Source organism: Canis lupus, chromosome 19 (assembly GCF_003254725.2).
Source record: "Canis lupus dingo isolate Sandy chromosome 19, ASM325472v2, whole genome shotgun sequence".
In the NCBI taxonomy this organism is placed as follows: Eukaryota; Metazoa; Chordata; class Mammalia; order Carnivora; family Canidae; genus Canis; species Canis lupus.
Genome location: NC_064261.1, coordinates 48,865,144 through 48,885,424, shown reverse-complemented (window position 1 = coordinate 48,885,424; position 20,281 = coordinate 48,865,144). Strand labels below are relative to the sequence as shown.

At 34.1% G+C, this 20,281-nt stretch overlaps 1 long non-coding RNA gene across 1 annotated transcript in view; it reads left to right on the top strand.

Annotated features, from left to right (window-relative positions):
* Positions 1-337: 337 nt before the first annotated feature.
* LOC118351560 (uncharacterized) overlaps positions 338-20,281 on the top strand; it is a 39,032-nt gene continuing 19,088 nt past the window's right edge. The window contains exons 1-2 of the long non-coding RNA XR_004807154.2: positions 338-518; positions 8,336-8,457. This is a non-coding gene — a long non-coding RNA (uncharacterized LOC118351560). The remainder of the gene's footprint in view (positions 519-8,335; positions 8,458-20,281) is intronic.

The following is a 20,281-nucleotide window of genomic DNA, read 5'->3' as shown; positions in this document are numbered from 1 at the left end:
GAACCTGCACTCTAATCTAGTTTTAGAATTTACCTTTAGGGAAGCCCAAACCAAAACAATATAATTAAATGTTGAAATAAAGCCAAATCAATATAAAATATATAATTGTCACACATTCATGCATCACATTATAAGCTAAAAAAAACATGAGGAATTATCTATATCTTTTTTGAGGGGTAAGAAAGAGAGCTTGATGAATGGAAGTCATTTGCTAATAGGTAGAAAATAAGATAATGGCATTGACATGTACTGTGCAAAAGGGTATATGTTGTAGATATTTTTATCCATTTTTATGTCCAAGTTCTCATTCTTATTTCTCTCCTTTTATCAGCAGTGGTAAAAGCAGGAAATATGGGCTATTGGAAACATGTTCTTTATTATCTTGCAAGCCTCTGTCTTAGTCCACTCAGGCTGCTATAACCAAATACCATAGATTGGATGGTTTATAAACAGAAGAAATACTTTTTGCATGTTCTGAAGACTGTTCACGATCAAGTCTCCAGCAGATTCAGTATCTGGTGAGGACACATTTCATGGTTTGTAGATGCCACTTGCTAGCTGTGTCCTCATATAGTAGGAGTGGGAGGGGGCTCTCTTAGGTCTCTTTTATAAGGGCGCTAATCCCATTCATAAGGGCTCCACCCTCATGACCTAGTCACCTCCCAAAGGCCCACCTCCAAATACCATAACTTCACCTCAGAAGTTAGGATTCAATGTATGAATATTAATTTGGGGGGAAGCACAAACATTCAGGCCATAGCACGTTCTTTCTTTAAATTGCATATGAGTAAATGTTGGTCATACTGAAGCACCAGACCTTATAGAACAATAGCCATAAAAACAAGACAAGGTTTAAGAAGAAAAGATTTTTGACTTTTAAGTTACCACTTTTGAAATGGGTATGGACTCAAAATTTTGTTCTTCAGAGAAATTCAAAATAGGTCAGTCTTCCATCCTTATGAACAGGTCACATGCATAATTTCCAGAAGTAAGAAAAAAATAATAATAGATGCCATTTTATAATTTCTTTAAGCCTGAGAAACAATAGATCATTTTCTCATCTGTTAATTCACATTTGTCCTTAATTTGTCTCATTCCACATAATAAGAATATACCTAATAAATAACTTACCTATTATCTGACATTAACAGTATGCATATTTACTTTATTCAATAGAGAATTTAGCCACTTCAGTTAACTTTTTTCTATGAAGAATTTTCTATAATTTTCTAATAACTTTACAGTATGTTATTTGGAAATAAATTCAAATAATTATTGCGAATGTTTCCAATGTATCTTAATATGCCATTGTACATACCTTTGAAACTCTATGCAGATTTCAAGTCCATTTGAAATATGTTTTCCTGCAATATGGTTTGAAACTTGGATAGCTGGTCTTTGAAATGTATAAATTATAGAAGAAGAAAATCAGCATAGTTTTCTTTTCCTGGGAAGTGGAGCAGTTAATATTCAACATGAAATGTCTAATCTTTAAATACATTATAATCTAACTGCTTAGGATAATTTTTGCTTTAATACCTTAAGAGTCTGCAAAGCCTGAAGGATGGGATTATTAAGATGGAATTTTAATGTCAAAATTATCAGAGAAGTGAACATATTGCTAGTGTTCATAAAAATTGTATTCAATTTCTGTATGATTTGTTCAAATAAGAGATGAGAATATATTTGATTATGGCTAGTAAGTAACCCAAAATTTGATCAGATGACTGGAGGTCACTGCTACATAAGGGGCTGTAAGCCTCAGAGGTGAGACTATTTAAAAGCTGAATTTACTCCAATATATAAATGTACCTGCAGAGATATGCATAAAAAAGTAGTTATGAAGTAATTAAATTGTTGGAATATTTTGTAGTGAAAGTAGAAAGAAACGGAGAATATGAAAATTTTAAAAATGAATCTAAATGATATTTTCTGTAGAAAACAATGCAGAAGTGTAGGGACCATATCCCGGTTTTCATTTTTTTAAAAGCTCCGGGATAACTCAGAATTAACATATGCACAACAGATTTGTAAAATATTCTATTTTATTTAGCAAAACTTTATTAGCGTGCAGATGAATCTATGATATAGAATTTACTGTGGAATACTAACTGGTATAAAAAGCTAGAACAAGATAGCATTTAACTGCACTATTTTAGGTAATTGTTTTAAAGCAAATACATACTTTGCAGTATTTTTTATAATCATGCTTGTCAGTTTCTTAAGGAGGATTATCCCTGTAGCAATACAAACTTTCCCTTCTACATTATCAAATACCTACAATGATGTGCTCATGCATAATCATCTATGACTATTAATAGAAACTATAATAAGCAATCAATAGTCATTCAAACTTACAATTATAATTTTTTATTCCACTGATGGGGGGATGTAGAAACTTGTCTTATGTATTAGCCTTAAGATACAAAAGCTCAGTAGGTACTCTTCTGAGAACAATGCACATTTGTAATTTATGAATGTTCTTTTATATTCTTATAGATATAAATATACAGTTACATTTTCCCTTTTCCCCAGTGCTACATAATTATAACTTGTAATATGTAAATATTTATGAATTCACAGGATGTTCACTAGGAGAGAATAATGTTATACTTGCAGATTTGTCTAGTATTTGCAGAATTCAGATCTTATTATTAGGCTTTATGTTGTATTGCAAAATGTAAAAATACATTGTTATAAATATGACTTGTCTAGAAAACATACCATCTGGTGGTTCTGTTGAGATTTGAGAATTATCTCAAAATCATTTATTGTTAGAAATAGACATTACAATGTTGGTTGAAAATTTTACTCCCTTTATTTTTGTATAAGTAAATGGAGGACATAATGCTCTGTATTCTAGGTGATAAAATATAGTTCATACATTAATATCATTAGCTATTAGAATTTATAGAACTTTACAGATCATTTGGACAGAAATGGCACACAAATTGATTGGCAGTGGCTGTCTAAAAATGAAATTTAGAGGATTATATCATAGATTAAAGGATACCTATGGTCCAGTGAGGAAGAGTCCTTGGCTGGCTGAGAATATATGTCTTAGGTCCAGGATGGGAATCTGATAGCAAGCACACTGTACTGCCTTCCTTTATTTAGTATGAATTTAAAGATCACTAAAAACTGGTCAGAAATGAAGATTCCAATCCCTAAAACATCACTGAGTTGTCAGATCCATTTCCTTTTGTTTTTTAGATTTATTTATTTCAGAGAGAGAGTGCATGTGATGGGGGGGAGGGGGCAAAGTGATCCAGAGACAAGCTCACTCCCCACTGAGCAGGGGGAACTTTACTTGGGGCTCCATCCCAGGACCCTCCCATCATGACCTGAGCTAAAATCGAGAGTAAATCACTTCACTAACTGAGTCACCCACATCCCCAAAACAGATCTACTTCTTAATGTTTGTTCAAAATCTGATTCCTATAACTTTCTCCACTTAATCTTAACCCAGTATGCACTTCAAGCATGAAAACTTTTTACATATCAGAAGACTAGCATTCTTTTTCCCTTTAGATATTTCCCTTTTCCAAATCAAGTCATTAATTGCTCCAGCTTTTCTCTATAATATATATATATATATATTTCTATATATTTCTAGTATATATATAGTATATATATATACACACAGTGTATATACTATATATATGTATATATACACATAGTTTCTTCCTCTATAGTTTTTTTATATTTATTTATTCATGAGAGACACAGAGAGAGAGAGAGAGAGGCAGAGACACAGGCAGAGGGAGAAGCAGGCTCCATGCAGGGAGCCTGATGTGGGACTGAATCCTGGGTCTCCAGGATCACCCCCAGGCTGAAGGTGGTGCTAAACCACTGAGCCACCCGGGCTGCCTTATAGTTTGTTCTTAAAATATTGCTACCAGAAATAAATTTTGTAGATTATATCTTAAGTCTATAAAGTAAAACAATGATTTATCTTAATGAAAACGCAATACTGTCCATTTAATGCAATAAATGATCCCATGATCTTTTCATCCTCTTGGATCTCAATGCCCTTATCATTGACAATATCTAGGGGGTTTTAAAGGAATCATTCCTCTCAGTTCCAAATATTGGGTTTTAACAATGTCCTCATCTGATAAGGATGATAACCATATTTTCATGATTGTTCATTATTGGCCAATGACTGCACTATGCATTTCACCTTGGTTATATTATTTAAAATCACCATAGCCCTAATTCTCTCTACAGACAAACAACAACAACAATTAAAAAGTCAAAAGAAGTTGAGGACCATGCCTAAAGATGTGGCATCAATACATGTAACCCTTTTATATTTATTTTGTTACTTTGGAACAACTCATGTTTTTGAGTTTTTATTTTGTAATTATGTTAGCCTCTCTTAGGAGACAAGAAACACATATTGTGAATTTTTCTTAGATATTGAAGGTTTATTTTAAGCGTACTGGAGGAAAATGTGAGGTGGAAAACCAAGAAGTTCTACAACAAGCCTCTTAGGGAAATGGGAAGGTTTCTGTAGATATTCAATAGCTTAACTGTCTCAGCTACAATCTTTTTTAGTCTGATAGGACAATGTCCTGTGCTTACCATCCTTTTTGTAAAAAGCTTCCTTTCTTCCTTAGAATATAATATGATGTTATGGTAACTCAAATGTTTTCTGTGTCTGCTGTTACTTCTGTGGAAAGATTCACCGTTACTCTGGCTGAATGCCTCTAATTACTTACAACTTCTGTGTCTTCATTTTAATATCATAAGACTTGATGCTGGTCATCTTACTCAATACCTTTCATTTAACTCCTCTTGAATTCTCCCAACAACATTAAGGTAGGCAATATTTTGATTCTCAAATCACATAAGAAAAACATTGAGGCCTGGAGAGATTAAATAACTGACCAATTGTTGAATAGGCAGGACATTTCTGAGCCTGGGTTCCTACTCAGGTTTGATTCCAAAGTGTAGGTGGGAGCTCACTGCCTCTTTTCTCTCTGTGGCTGCCACTCCGCCCATTCTGCTGGCAGTGATGTTATCTCTGCATCCTACATTCACATTCCAAAGGTATTTCCTAAGTGATTGGTAAGTCCTGACTCTCAGTGGGACCAGAGAATTGGAGATGTTGCCAAATGCTTTGCTCGAGTGAAAATATAAACTGTGTGTGGCATTTCTTTGATCCACCAGTTTAACAAATCTGTCAAGAAAATAAATCACATTACTTTAAACAAAAATGTCTTAGTGACCTATGAAAACATTAGCAACACACATCTTTGAAAATTCATGATATAATTTAGTGGAATAGCCCTCATTCTTATGCTTATTGAATCTAGAATCCACAGGTCCCCTTTTATGTAAATGAAAGTGGTTCCCCAGTGGTCTCTTTCTTCCTCATTTCTCCCCAGTTTCTCTCTCATTTTCCATGATTCTCAAAATGTGTTTTATGGAGACTCTCCTGTTGTGTGACCTTTCAGCGTGCTCATGAGCAGTGTTCCTCTGCCTGGAAACCATGAGCTCTGTGTGAGGTAGTTGCTCTGTTACCAGCACTTTATCTGTCACATTCTCACCTTTTCAGTTTGGAGAGAGTTTTAAACATTTCTTTACAGATAGATATTCAGTAGTCTCTAAATAACTACTGTTAAAAACTAAGCGGCCCTGTGTGCTCACATACAAGAAAGAAAGAAAAAAGAAAGAAAGAAAGAAAGAAAGAAAGAAAGAAAGAAAGAAAGAAAGAAAAAAGGAAGGAAGGAAGGAAGGAAGGAAGGAAGGAAGGAAGGAAGGAAGGAAGGGAAAGAGAAAGAAAGAAAGAAAGAAAGAAAGAAAGAAAGAAAGAAAGAAAAGAAAGAAAGAAGAAAGAAAGAAGAAGAAGAAGAAGAAGAAGAAGAAAAAGAAAGAAAGAAAGAAAGAAAAAAAGAAAGAAAGAAAGAGAAAGAAAGAAAGAAAGAAAGAAAGAAAGAAAAAGAAGAAAGAAAGAAAGAAGAGAAAGAAAGAAAGAAGAAAGAAAGAAAGAAAGAAAGAAAGAAAGAAAGAAAGATGAAAGAAAGAAAGAAAAGGAGTTTTTTGCAACAAGTTTGCTGCCAGAACATAGGTGTTAAGAAAACTAGCCTAAACCTTAAAACAAATGTGAAAGGGAAAGACGCATATCACTGGACACATAGATTCAAGCAAGCTGGCCATTACTGGCCATCTGATCTACAAATATAGTGGGATCAACAAATGAACTATGAAAAAAATTGAGAAGGAGGGTGCTGAGGTGGAAATGGGCTCCTTCAAGTATGCCTGGATCTTGGATAAGCTGAAACTGAGCATGAACATGGTATCACCACTGATATCTTCCTGTGGAAAATCGAGACCGGCAAGTATTACGTGACCATCATTAGTGCCCCGGGACACAGAAGCTTTATTTCTTTATAAGAAATATGATTATAGGCTCATCTCAGGCTAATGTGCTGTCCTGATTATTTCTGCTGGTATTGGTGAATTTGAAGTAGGTACCTCCAAGAATGGGCAGATGCATGAGCATGCCCTTCTGGTTTACACTTTGGAAAATGTGTAACACTCATTGTTGGTGTTAACAAAATGGATTCCACTGAGCCACCCTATAGCCAGAAGAGATATGAAGAAATCACTAAATAAGTCAGCACTTACATTAAGAAGTTTGGCTAAAACCCCTGACACAGTAGCATTTGTGCTGATTTCTGGTTGGAATGGTGACAACATACTAGAGCCAAGCACTAACGTGCCTTTGTTCAAGGGATGGAAGGTCATCCATAAAGATGGCAATGCCAATGGAAACATGGTACTTGAAGCTCTGGGTTGCATTTTGCCAACAACGTATCCAACTGACAAGCCCTTGTTTCTGCCTCTCCATAATATCTACAAAATTAGCGATATTGGTACTGTCCCCTTGGGTTGGGTGGAGACTGGTGTTTTTAAACCTGGCATCATAGTCACCTTTGCTCTAGTCACTGTGATAACTGAAGTAAAAAGTCTGTTGAAATGCAATCCAAAGGTTGCTCACTGGTGAGCAACTTTTCTTTCCACTTAGGTGGTGATCTAAGGGTCACGAGTCCCATGTTGGGCTTCACCCTCAGTGGGAAGTCTGCTTGAGATTCTCTCTCCCTCTTCCTCTGCCCTTCCTTCTCATGCGCTCCCTCCCTCTCATTTTTAAGTGGATAAATCTTTTAAAAAAGTAAAAATAAATAAAATCTGTACTTTTTAATGGAAACAACTTGATCAAATATCTATCACAGAATTTGAAACCCATTAAAAAATTAATGAAAAAAAGAAAAAAAACACAATTGGGTCACACACACATATTAAATTTTTATCAGTACTCTCAAGATTGCCTTGCAGATTGTACCATTTTATTCTACCTATAATAGTGCATTAATGTTGTATTCTTTTGTTCCATCTTTGATAATTGGATTTTAAATAATTACCTTCTTATTATATACTATATATACTATATATATATATGTATATATGCTAATATATACATGTGTTTTGATTCTTTAAACAACTTAAATTCCCATTTACTTTCCTTTTGTGTTTTTATAATTATCAATGTATTTGCATCTTTAATCCTCCTAGAATCATTCTTAGAGCCATATCGTATTTTTATTTCTTAATTCATTCTTATTCACATGTTCCTCTTTCCATGTTTTGTTATTGTTTTTTTTTTAAGCTTTAAGATGCAAATGGTATATTTAGTAGCTCATCTATATGTACACAAGATAAACTTCATTAATTACCAATCCAGCTCTCTCTTCAGTAGCTGTCCTTAGAGGTACTTGATTGAATTAGGAAAACCTTGGGAATAATAAATGATTTTAATGTAAGTAAATCTATTCTTTTTTCTGAATGAGGTAATAATGATATGCATTTGTATCTCATAAAAAATTTCCTACTTCTCATCTGATCCTAGCATTGTTTGGTAGCATAACTATTATCATTTTTATTATAAAGTTTAGAAAACTGAGACTCAAAGACAAAGTGATTTGACCAAAGTAACAATTTATATGGTGGCATGTATGGGATTTTAACTCCAAATATAATACGTTTTCAAGGAATAGCAAGCTGGAGCTTGCTGGAGCTTGCTATTCCTTGAAAATACAAATTATTTCTGGAACACTCATCTCTGTTGCCTTTTGTTGCCCCAACAAAATGTCTTCCTTTGCTAAAAAAAAAAAAAAAATTCCACTCATTAATTGTAGTGAATTAAGACAACATCCAATAGTCCTCTATTCAAAATCCAAATGCCCTTAGAGATTTAATAATCAAGCTGTTAAGTAATTAAACCTTACTAAGAATTAGCTTATCAGATTGCTTTTCATCAACCACTAAGTGAGAAGCAATGGAGCACAAAGTAGAAGAGATCAGATGGAGAGAGAAGCAAGCAATTCTGAAGGGGACTGACGGAGTACAACACAGTTGGTAGCATGAAATTCTGGACTCCTGGCATAAATGGTGAGTATAACCAGGAGATCAATGTTTTAGATAACAAAAGAAAATCAATTATTTAATAATATTGTTATATGATTATTCCTGGCTGCAGACATAAGCTATCATTCTATATTCAGATCTTACCTCTGTATTTCTCTTACTATCTCATCCTACAGGTGTAAGTATATATATATATATATATATATTTTTTTTTTTTTTTTTTTTTTTTGCTACAGACCGTAATGGTAAAACTCACGTGACTTTTTCTAGTGGGCCTTTTCTTTTTTTTTTTTTTAATTTTTTAAATTTTTATTTACTTATGATAGTCACACAGAGAGAGAGAGAGGCAGAGACATAGGCAGAGGGAGAAGCTGGCTCCATGCACTGGGATCCTGACGTGGGATTCGATCCCAAGTCTCCAGGATTGCGCCCTGGGCCAAAGGCAGGCGCTAAACCTCTGCACCACCCAGGGTTCCCTAGTGGGCCTTTTCTTGGTCTGTCATATACTTCCATAGATTTCAACTCAAAATCAAACAAGACGCTCCATCACTGTAGTGTCTCTGACAGCTCTCCCCTTGAGGAGTCCTAGAGAACTTGCTCACTACTTTCTTGTACCTCACATGAATTCACATGGACTTCTGTCCTGAAGTTAGGACTTCTTTCCCCAAATCCCTTTTCTATCTTTCTCCTTCTGTTTGCCTCATATTCTCTGATGAGAGAGACCAAGTCATATTTACCCTTGTGTTCCTGATATCTGTCAGTGCCTAGACCTTGTGGTAAGAGAAATAAGTCCTTCCTAAAAGTGTAGTGAATTAATTAAAACCTGGGAAACATGTAAATATGCATAGAAATATACATACACAAGTATTTCTTCCTTTCCTCATCAAGCTAAATTGTCACCTGTTTTTTACCTATTTTAACTTGTTTTAGTTTTCTTCAGATTAATTTTTCCATAGATGTTTTTAAAGCAACAAATTTGACACCAGAGAATAGAAGATAAGAGAAGTTTCACTGGGAGCTCATAGCAACCCAGTAAAAAGAAAGCTGAACTGTAAAACTTAAGCGATAGTCTTTCAGATGAAGAACTACAATAGCTTCTGTTGAGATTATAGGCTCTTTAGCTATTGGTGTGCCCCAAAATATTCTATTTTGTATCCCTGTTGTTGAACAATAAACATATTAACCAAATTGATTGAATGAAACTATTAGTCAAAATTAGAAAGAAAAAAAAAGAGGTTAGGCGAGTTTTTTCTTATATATGTATATACCAAAGGGGGGAAAAATCTATCAATTTACTGAGTGCATTTTCAAAATTTATGTCTATTATTTTAAAAATATTTAGCTGATTTTTCTGGCATGGTATAGACACAGATCATGTTCCATATGGGTTGCCCATAGGGTAAGCCTTCTAAATGAAAGTATTTGTGTATTTTTGTGAGCCTTTCTTTATTGTAAATTATGATAGCATCTATCCCACACATGCTAATGCATAATAGGACTTTATACACTTGACTTTCCATTTTTCTCTTTCAATCTCAAGTTCTATCATCTTGGCAGATCTGCCTTTAACACATGCATTGGAAGACCACTTTTGCTTCTGCGGTTCTTGAAAATTTTACAAGTTTTGACCAAACAGGATGCAAAATTGTTTTTGAGTTTCTGCCATGAAATGTCTAATAACCCTGTCATTCTTTTGAAAATACTGTGTTAATAAATTCTGACAATGTGCAAAACATAGTGAGAAGAGGAATTTTTGCTTCCCACGCAGCTTTTCTCCAAGTGGTAGAAAAGAAAGAGAAAAAGAGAGAGAAAAGCCCCACAATTAGGTCAGATAGGCCATTTCTTCATGGAAAGATTACTCCTGAAACTTTTATTCCCAAACTCTGTCTGGGGAGGGTCACTTTCAAGGTCTGAGGAAAGGAAAATTTTACTACTGTTGTGGAAGCACAGACAGCAATCTAAAAATTAGTCCCTAATAAAACCTTTAGATTTTTACATTTTGATAGTCAGCTTTTTAAAGCCTTTCTTTTCCACCCAGTTTCATATACTCTACCACTAAATCAATTCTTAGGTCTGGCTATATTAATCTTAAGATGGTGGATGGTACTGCATGATGACCCTTTTTATTAGAGAATCTTGCATCAGTGAATTCATACACACACACACAAAGACAGACAGACACACACATACACACACACACACAAGTGGTTTTCTTATTCGAACATCCATTGTGATTGATATTAGTTAAAACCACAGTATAAGGAAAGTCATGAGGCTCAAACATGCAGTTGTTCATTATGGAGGCTTTGATGAGATGTTGACTCACTTAACACTATGCAATCTTTGTTATTTAGGAGAGGTCATTGGCACATATATACCTTTCTCATGAATGCTACAAATGAAAAAGAAAATTGAATTCCCTGGGGAAACATTATCAATAAACAAATACCAATTTTCCTTAAAGCTGATCTGAAAACTCTTGGCAACTACTAGTACATGTACACAAATTGAAAGCATTGTCTTTGTACTTCTCTGCATTATACCATTCATGTTGGTGTTCCTCTAAAAGCCATGACATCAGAGAAGCACCCCAGGAGCCTAGAATCACAGCCATTATGAAAGAAAGCTTTTGGCTGCAAGGTAGTGAAGAAAAGGCCATGGATCAAACCTAAAAGCCTGCTTTTGAGATTAAATTGATACCATAGGCTCAGTCAGAGTTGAGTTAGTGTGTACCATACACTATGCAGCATCTCACAGTATAGATTCTCCTGGAGTCAAGCAGTGTGATTCTGATCAGCTTCTTCCCAGATTTACCAGCTCTGGATAACTCCCAAGCAGAGTAATCTTGTATATCAAAAATACTTAGCAGTTTTGTGAAAGGTAAAAAAAAAAAAAAAAAAAAGGAATTTGCTAAATCCTCTTTCCATATGAGACCTAATGAGTACCTCAAGATACTGCCTGTCAGAGAAAAGGAAGGATTAATGTTTAAAGTCATTATTCCACCTAACTCCATCAATTTCATGTCACCAACACATCAAAAGGTGCAATTTTCAGAAAGCTGTTTTCTGCCTAAGTCTTTTCATTGTGGTTTCACAACACAATTGCCTACTTAGGCCCTCCCAGCACATGGCACCCTCGCAATATATGCACTGTTTGGACACAATACGTTCCTGTTTTCAGTTAATTAATACATCACGAGGAGCTTTCTAAACTACAAAGCCCTCAAATCTCACAAACAAATAAGCTTTGGATATTATCCCTGAGCCATGTTTTCACTGCCTTTCCCCCCATATTTTCTTTTATTTGTGTAAAATATATTTTGACTTCAGTGCAACCCATAAGAAAACTTGATACCCAAATAATATCAAGCATAATTCAGGAAGAGTAAACAAAAGTAGGAAGAAAACAGTAACAGCCCAGCATTATTTTTAATCCTTCACATTCTTTACCACATCTCTTAGCACATTTCATTTAACACATCTCTCTGAGAGAAGATAATTCTTGTTTTTTAAATTTTCCCTCCCATTGAGAGAACAGTTACAGCTAAGCAGTATCCACAAGATGTAATAAATCTCTTTCTAAGTATGTGACAGGTCAATTTTCTTTTCAGGTTGACCTATTTATTACTATTTCAATTAATTGGGGGAAAAATCATTAAAAACTCACAAACAATGGTTATATGTAAATCCAAGAAAAAGTTCTGGGTTGCTTTTGTGTGTGTGTGTGTGTGTGTGTGTAAGAAATGTGCTAGTATAACTTACATGAACATAAACATGCTTTCAAAAGCTAGGATAAGATGTATTTGGTATATTAAAATGGAGTGCCCTTAAAACACACACAGAGATATAATTTGAAATTCAGTATACATGCTTGTAAAGCTTTTTAAAAGTTGAAAAAAATTCAAAACCTTAACTATGTTGGGTTTAAAACAACAGTGGTATCCCAGTCAAGCTAAAGGCTATTTTAGGGTATCTTATTCCCCACTTAAGTTGATTTTTATAATAAATCAGATATATTTTGCTTTGATAACAAAACTTTCTTTGTTATTCAAACAACAAATTTCAAAAGGTATTTTAATGGTATAGAACAAAGACTTTATACTGCATAATAATGGAAATCTTGATTAAATACCCAAAATGCCCATTAAAATTAAATTAACAATTATAGTTAGGTAGTTCAAAAATAATTTAAAATATTAAATATGCAGGCCTTAATTTAAATTGGACAATGCTATTTGTAATATATTAAAAGGAAATGGTCTATGGATTCCATTTGTCTGTAGCAGAAGTTAATAGTGACATTCTTATAGCAAAACACTTGCAGTTTACAACTTATGTTAACAGTGCAATTGCCCATGTAACAGTGAGAATAATAGAATTGTGTATGTGCATGCATGTGTGTGTTTGGGGGAAAATGCTGTTGTTTTCTTTTTTTTTTTTAATGCTGTTAATCTTTCTTCTTTTGTCATTCTCTCTGGAAAATTAAGAAAGCTTTTCTTCACAGATCATAAAACTAAGAGAGTGCACAAACATACTAAACCCTCAACAAGAGACTTCAAAAATATTTGCAGGAATCAGCCATCTACATCAAAGTCACATGCTAGCATGAAAATCTTCAAGGAAGATAGATGCAAGACAGGCTCCAATGTACTATGGTGACAACAGCTCAAATAGCCAATAGGCAGCTATCAGGAGCAAAAGATAAGGTGGTGAAGAGCTTGGTAATTGTGACTTTTTCTCTGCCCTTTAGTGCCTGAATGCTGCTAGTCCTATTCTATCACAGAACAAGCATTCATGCTAGTCCAGATTTGCTAACGTGCATTAGCCACCTTTAAAGACTAAAACTCAGCTGGGGTAAGGAGAAATGTTATCAAAAACATGCATGGAGTTCAGCCTCTGAGTACCTTCTCCTCCCAATGCTCATCCTGCATCAGGTGCTCTATATTGCAATGCACTGAAGATTTTGGAAATACCTGCGGCTGGAGCAGAGGCTCTGGGATGTGCCCATGGAACCCAGCCACTTGGTGGGGTATAAAAGAGAAGAGGAAAAACAGATATTACAACAACAGTAAGACTTTGCCTGAGATTCCCCATACCCATTTATTTCCCTAACTCTTCTAGAAGGGGTGAGTCCAAACAAAGCTTAGTTTCTCTTCCCCATATCCCAACATTTGGTAATATAAATAGCTGATACTCCCAGGATAGCATGAAGTCATAAAGTACATTAATAAGACATCTCAGGATCACAAAGACTATAAAAGTCGGAGAGCTCACTGAACAACCTACCATCATGGAAGCAGAGTTAATGGTGCAGAAAAGACAGAAATTTAAAATAGACAATATCCTAAAGAAAACCATAAAATAACATTATATAATTTTCAAGATGACACAAAACAGATATCTGAGTATTAAAATAAAAATATTTATTGAAATAAAGAACTCACTAGGTAGTTTGAATAGTTAAATGGATATAGCCAAATGGTAAAATGGGTAAGCTGTAAAGTCAAGGAATTTGCCAAAAATGAATAAGAAAGAAATTAAATTGTTAAAAAATAAAAGAATGGAAACAAAAAGTAGAATTAGAAATGCACCATATGGGGCAACTCTGTGACTCAGTGGTTGAGCATCTCTGCCTTTGGCTCAGGTCGTGATCCCAGGGTCCTGGGATCAAGTCCCACATCAGGCTCCCCAAGGGGAGCATGCTTGCATACTTCTTCCTCTTCTATGTCTCTGCCTCTCTCTGTGTGTCTCTCATGAATACATAAATAAAATCTTAGAAATGCCAATATGTGTATCACCAGAGTTCCTAAATGAAAGAAAAAATATGATAAGGATAAAAATTAATTGAATAAATCTAACTGAAGATACCATAAAATGAAAGAAACATTATGGCATCAGCTATAAAAGGCTTATAAGCTATAAAAAAAAAGATATATAAGAGGAAAAATTTAAAGAAAAAGAAAAGAAAACACAATTGGACCTTTAGGATGTACTCTTTGGAAAAGCATTAATTATAGTGAAGAATGGTAGATAACTACCTTGGAAAGTTCACTGTTCAAGTAAGAACTAGTTTTAAAAATATACAAAAGAACTCTACCCTAGTAATACAGCATTTAAACTTCAGAAGGAAACACCGAGGACAGAAAAAGAAGAATAAAGACAGCTACTATGCATAAAGATGCTTTCTTATTTGAAAGAGGATATAAATATTAATATGCTTAAAAAAAGATATGGAAAATAGTAAGTATACATTTGAAATGTGAGATACAACCAGTGATGTAATAACAACAGCATGCATAACATGAAGTATTTGTCTATTCAAAGAATAAAAATATAGAAAAAAAAGATATGAAAGAAAATTTGAAATGAAATTTAAATTGGGAAATTGAATAAAAGCAATGAACTGTCATATGCATAAATAATTTAACACATCTTTTGGGAAATTAATTTCTTGGGGTTTCTGCATGGCAAAGTCAATGGGGCAATCCACTCTTTTTTTGGCTCAGGTCATGATCTCAGAATCATAAGAAAGCCCCATGCTCATTGTGGAGTCTGGTTGGGATTCTCTCTCCCTCACCCTCTGCCTTTCCCCCCCCCCCATGATATCTCTCTCTCAAATTAATCAATTAAAAAAATAAAATTAATGTCTCAACAGAAAAAAGGAAATATCTATTATATTCTAATATCACGAATAGACATATATGTGTTATATGTGGCATATGTACTAAGTACATAAAAATATATATAAATACATAAATATAAATCTATGTTATACAGCTTCACATTTTAAAAAGCTTCCTTTCCTACCCTCCCATAAATTGTCATTTTTATCACACATTCTAATTTTACAGTAAATTAATTAATTCTAATAAATTAATTAACCCTACAGTAAGCTATTACTATTTTGCATTAGACAATGAATTATTTTTGAAGCAATGAAAATGAAGGAGTTAACGTCTCTTTTATTGATTTTCCTTTTCGTCACTCTTACTTTCTTTGTACAAATCAAGATTTTAATATGAAATTATAGTGATTCCAACTTCAGAAAATTCTTGAGCATATCCTGTAGTACAATCTGTTGTAAATATATTCTCTCAGCTTTTATGTATTTGACAAAGTCTTTCATTTGAGTTCGCCTTACGATATTTTTTATGGGTATAAAATTCTGAGTTGACAATTTTCTTTATTGTAGTATTTTACTTTCAATAAATATGTCATTCCATAAGTTTCTGGCTTGCATCATCTAAATTAAAATTTTAATTTATAAATTAAATTAAATTAAATTAAATTAAAATTTTCTCTAATTCCTATCATTGCTTCTCTGAATGCAGTTTCTTATCCCCCTGACTTTCTTTGGCTGCCCTTCAGCAGTTTGACTATGATATTACTTTTCTAAAAAAAAAATCTGGTTTTGATAGGGTTATCAAAAGCTCTTGGATGCATAGCTTATTTTCTTTCATTAATTTTGGAAAATCCTCATTTATGACTTCTTCAAATTTTTTCCTACCTTACCTCTTTCTTTCTTCTGTAACTACAATTACTTGTAGCTTAGACTATTTTAGAATGTTTCACAGCTCTTGAATTCACTTTTTTTACACTATTATCTTCATGTTTCACATTAGTTTTTTACCTATCTTCAATATAAGATAAATATCTACTCACATCACCTTTAGTTAATCTCTATCTTGATATTTATTCTTTAATCAATCTGACAAAATATAGATATTGTGCTCTGTGTGTGTATGTGTGTGGGCTCACACGTGTATGGAAGGAGAGAGATAGATAATCCAAACCCAAGCAATTCCTATCTAGATTGACTCAGTGTCTCACATTAAAGGTCTAAGAGAAGAGATGTTCCCAATTTTTTTAAATATCATGCTAAAAATGATTGTCAGTGTTTAATCAAGAAGTAAAAAGCACACCTTAAAAAACAAGACAGAAAAGAAAAACAACTCACTGTCAAGAGATAAAGCAATCTATTATGAGGCTTGCAATGGCCCCAATATTGAATCTATCAAACAGGGTTCTAAAAAATAACTGTGAATGAATAATATGTTTTTAAAATCTAGTGGAAAAGGTAGAGGACATGAGGAGGTATTTCAGCACTGATATGAAACTACTGGAAGAGCTAACATAAATGTTGTTTATAAAGTTGCCATATCAGAGACAAATAAATCCATCAAAGGGCTCATTTCCTGAAAAAGCATGGCTGAGGAAGCATCATTATTTTGAAAGTAAAGGTCTTCTTCAGTAAACTCATAAAGGAAAAAAAAAAGGGAATATATTGATTTAGACTATCATTAAAATATCTTTAATATTACAAGAGGTTAATATAATAAAAATAGTGATGACAAACTTCAAAGAGGTTATGCAGCCTAATGAATGAAGAGTGAGTATACTTAATAGACCCAGTTTTTTAAATATCACTAAAGCAAGAAATCCAAAAGATAATATCTGAATACCCTTGAAATGCCATGTATTATACATTGATTATAATTTTCTAAGAAGAATGTAAGGTAGATTTAGATTTTTATAATAAATTAACTGAGATTGGGGTGCCTGTGTGCTCAGTCTCTCTGCCTTTGACATGATTTTGGGGTCATGGGATCAAGCCCCATGTTGGGTTCCCTGCTCAACAGAGAGCCTGCATTCCCTCTCCCTCTGCCATTTCCCCCTGCTTGTGCGCTCTCTCTCTCTCTCTCAAATAAAGAAATAAATAAGTAAATCTAAAAACTTAACTGAGATTTACATAAATAAAGTGTCTCACCCCAAATTATACATATGTTGTCATAAATATAAGATTCACCTCTGAGACATTGCTTTTCCAAAGAGTTTGCTCTTTTTTACACATCAGTGCTCCCCAAAGTGTGCTCTTTCAACCAGAAGTACCAACATCATCTGAAAATTTGTTAGAAAGGCAAATTCTTAGACCCCATTCTAAGCCTCCTAACTCCAAAGCCCTGGAGGTGAGCCCAGCAGTCTGTTTCAACACGCACTCCAAGTGATGGTGATGCACACCACATTTGAGAGCCACTGCTCTGGCCATGATGAGATTTATCTGGTTGATTTACTGATAGAAGTAACTGTGTCATGGTTAGGAAGAGAGACAGTGCCAAGAGGAAATCACTATGACCGCTGGATGTAATAGAGATTAAATATTGATCTTAAGAAAAGGGACTGGAAACTTCACATATTCTATCAGGCCTGCTAAAATAACGTGAAATGGTAAAGGAACTTCCAGCAAACCTGTGTTCTATTCTACCCAGACAGAAAGGAGTGAGCAGATTCTCTGCCTCATTAAAGTTACCCTTTACTACAAAGTATTAAAAATATTTTTTTAAAGCGAAAATTTCCTCACAGTGACATTTTCAGGGTTTGGCTAACACTAGAACCCAGAGATTAATAGTATATACAAGTAACTTAAGATGAGTCTATGGACTCTTTCTAAGCCTGTTAAAAATTGTGTTAGCCTGAGCAGGATCCATGATTACCTTTTACCTCAGATTTCTTAATCTGAAAAGTGGGATAACAATATAAAATTGTTGTCCTTACAGGAACTAATAAAGACATAAAGTGAAAGATTCTCTTAAAATGGGAACTAATTTCACTTTGTCTAAACATTTTTAGGAACAAGGAACTAGCATAAGAACATCTCCAACCTCTAAGTAGTAATGTACTACATTGAGCAATGTGACCACAAATACACATTCTACAAAATGTGTGTCATTGAGTACGTGTGCCTTTAATCATACAGGTCCATTGATTTCCATTATAATTTCAAAGTTGTGTTCAAATAAAAGGATTGCCCCAGAGATATAATAAACATCAAACTTAAGAACCATTCAAAGAACATGCAGATATTGTCAAAATAGAGTTTACGTGCATTCATTCTTCTGCACAATGCTGCTACAAGGGAAGTTGGTCAAATGTACAATTGATCCACATAATCCTGGCACAATTATTAAAACAATGGGCACTTTAAATCTGTTTCCCCCTTGCATACCTTTTAGTTCCTGACACATAGTGGCCCTTACAGAGAATTTTTTAAAACGAGTAAATTTTCCCTGGCTCTACGGCAACAGTAAATAGCCACACAGATTACGTTAACTAATTCCGCAGAATTCACCAGTGCGGAGAGCCACATGAAGATTTTATTTTAGACAGACCTGGTGTAATATAAGTAAGCTGATTTGACTTAACCTTAAGTATTACAGCATCTTTTAAAAGCAAGTCCCTTCCTGCTGTTTTACACTTTAATTACTTCTTTAATCGACTCATTAGTTGATTAACTTATCACTACTGGCAATAAGTACCTGTTCTAAGTAGGGGGGAGCTAATTGAAGCAGTGGTCTTTGAATGCTGCCTGGCTGCAGCCCAGCAGCTGGATGTTAGGCTTTGGGGGCAGCTGGGGGACTTCAAAGTCCTCACATTAAATATCCGAAAAGCAAAATTATACCACGGCTATCATTAATTAAATACTTTCCAAGTAAATTGCACTAAATCATTACCTACAATGCTTGTTGTTCCTTTCCTTTCCAAACTTAAAACTACTCTTATCCCATGAGCCTTGAATTCAGAAAATTTGAATTAAAATCAGTGCTTTATCAGCTAATGGCAGTTACAGGCCACTGCGTATCTTGCCAGTGTGAACATCACACATGACCACATAGGCCAAAAAATAAAAAGAAATAAAAAATAAAATAAAATAAAAGAGATATAGACATTTAAGAGGAAGAAGGTCATGAATATACTGGAGCATGGCAAAAAAAAAAAAAGAAATATATATTTTTTTTTTATTCTAGGTATTTGTATACAGTGTCAGAATACTTGCGTCACGTTGACATTCAGAAGCTCATATTAAATATCGCATCTTTGAGATTCACTGGTTCTGCACTTTACTTTAATTCATGTCCATTGTGACCGTATATTTTCCTGGTCCAACAAAGAGACAATAGTAGTATTGCATAATTAGGAAGCAATTTATCAAGTGATGATGTTCTCATAACTCTTTGTGTAAAAGATTTAGGTTTTACTCAATACTTAACAGCGTTTAATGGGGGTTTAAAGGTCGAGAAGATTGAGGAAGAACTAGCAATGCAAGCCCTGCCAAATTCTCTAGAATAAAGGAGGAGGATTCTTTCTCTTAACTCTCAATCTTTTTTTCAGACAATCAGAAAGACTTTGGTCAAGTAGCCTTCTCCAGTTGCTCACAGAAAGGGAACCACTACCTTTTCTTCCCATCAGTCGAAGTTTTGATTGAAATTTAATGAGGCAAAAACAAAGTGCTAATAAACAGGAATTGAAGTAATTAATGAACAATAATCTTTATACCTTCTACTTCTATTTAATTTAAGGACTTCATGGTGCTATAATGAAGCCATGGAGGTAACAATGAGTGTTCAAATGGCATAACCTGAGGCACTGATGGGTAATGTTCCCAGTTTGTAATAGAGAAAAGATTGGGAAGACAATGTGGCAATTCTTGATGCCAATCAGCTAGAATCATGAGAACCATGCAGATTATCTCACTAGTTAACTTGATGACTGAAAATAACATATATTGAGAGACTATTAATTACCAGGGACTCTATCTGGTACTTTGAATATATTTTCATACGTAAGCCTCAAACCCATGGTATGATTTCCATTTACAGCATGTGAATCTCAGAATAGTTAAATATCATGGGATTATACTGCTAGTAAGAAATGCCACAGAGAAAGTCAATTCTTTTGAATCCAATGTCATTTTTACTATTTGACTTTTCTTATTTTCAAAACAGGCTGAAAGATTCATTTAGCTTTTTTTTTTTTTTTAAGCATGATTCTAGATTTTTTTTAAAGAGTTTTAT